The following is a 1,937-nucleotide window of genomic DNA, read 5'->3' as shown; positions in this document are numbered from 1 at the left end:
CTATTGTATACAGGTCACAAAGAACAATGACAACAGTAATAACAACAAAAATCTATTATTTTTATTTTTCTGGGAGTAGTTTGTAAAATGTCTTTGAGGCTGAAGTAATAAATTTCAATATCAAGTTCTCAAACCATATTAAAGAAGCTGGTTAAAAATGTTCAAATACAAAACATAGTCAGTTGGGAAGGAACAGAAAAATGTTGATAATCTATTAAATAGAAGAAAAGAAGGTGATCTCAAGTGGGGAGCAATAAACTCAGAGTAACTCAAAAAGAAACAATAGCACAAAATATTTTACAGACCTAGAGAAAGAACTATTACAAAGCTGAATAGATCATCAGAAAATGTAGGTGTGATGGGAGGAAGAAAGTGAAAAATAGAATCACAGAAAGGAAAATATAATGAAATTAAAAGTAAATATCTAAGAGATGGTGATAATAATAGTGACACCAGCAAACTTAAACAATTACATTTACACTTTTAAATACCTTTGTGGTGAGGCAAATTATAGTTAACAGTGATCTATTACAATATACTATGTAAAGATTCCTTGAAAGAGGCTGCCTAGAACTTATTACTGGCATTTAGGTATGCTTTTTAAAATATTTCTTTGCAATCTTTATTTCTTGAAAATATTGTCAGTGTGCTCTAAAATGTTTGAACTAAAAGAAGTCAAATAATGGCAAATATAATCTTCATGACTATAAAGAGATTATTCCAATATCCTTCTAATCTATCAATTAATTAAAACTAAAACAATTCTTTGAAAAATCACATATACATTCTGGAGCATCGTAGTGACACTGAGGAAGTTGCAACAGGAAACATTTTAGGAAAAAGGTTAGGATGTTGACTTGTTGTTATTACTTTCATAATCTTACATATAAGATAAAGACGAAAACAGAGAGACAGAAAAGCTTTCTTTTCGTGTGGTTTAGCATATGCTGTATGTTCAAAGTTGATGAAGAGTTTGATAATGATGATCCTGTAAAACTGTGAAATCTGAATTATGTTAACCAATTTGTGGAAATTGGCAGGAGTCCTAGATTGATATATTTGATATATTTTGCCTTTGGCTTATTATTTTTTCTTACTTTTCTCCAAAGAAATGTGCTTTGGTTAACATTTATTTAGGTGACTGCCCAGATTGTGTGGGATCCCATTCACGCTTGCTTCCTAAATGATCTGCATATATATGTATGAACAGAAGCAATGAATTTTAAAGTAATGCAGCCTCCCCTTCATTTCTTCTTCTTGGGTGAGTCTTGGAGTGCTTTAGTTTGCAAACAGTGATAGTGGTTGAGGTATAGGTTCTCACAGGGAACATTTTGTATTTCATAGTGTGCCTTCAGGAGAAATAACAATAGTGATAAGAATTTTGAGATCGGGAATGATAGAAAAATGGTGAAGACACTTGTGATGTTAGCATTCAAAGAACTGTGAAGTAGAATTGATTACCCTAAATAACTTTGGCTACGATCAGTTCTACATTCACAAGGGAAAAAATAAAATTTCCACAAAGCTTAGGAATTTGCTTTGGTGAATGGTTGAGCTCATTTAGGGACAGAGTAAATAAAAGGCTAGAAATTAAAATCTCTTAGTGCTTAAAATTTGATGGAAAATGTTTTAAGTGGATTTTTCTTAGTTGAGGAGAGCATCTTAATGGTTGTGCAATGTGTTGGAAGGCCAAGAAATATTTTGGGAATTAGAGAAGAAGCTTAAACTCTTACAGACATGAAATTAATGAAGGTTTAAGATTTAATGCTTGTTTTTCCATTCCTGTGATACTGCACTTAATAGAATGGGCTCCAGTTCCATCCAGGATAATACAAGAGGTGCTAGATTACCATTGCTTTTTTTGTGGCCATGGTAGACATATACCACATTTTATTAATCCACTCATGTATTGATGGCACTTGGGTTGTTTCCACGTC

The sequence above is a fragment of the Propithecus coquereli genome, unplaced genomic scaffold, assembly GCF_000956105.1.
Source record: "Propithecus coquereli isolate 6110/MARCELLA unplaced genomic scaffold, Pcoq_1.0 Scaffold626, whole genome shotgun sequence".
NCBI lineage: Eukaryota > Metazoa > Chordata > Mammalia > Primates > Indriidae > Propithecus > Propithecus coquereli.
The sequence above is the reverse complement of the archived record's forward strand: the minus strand, read 5'-3'. Positions refer to the sequence as shown.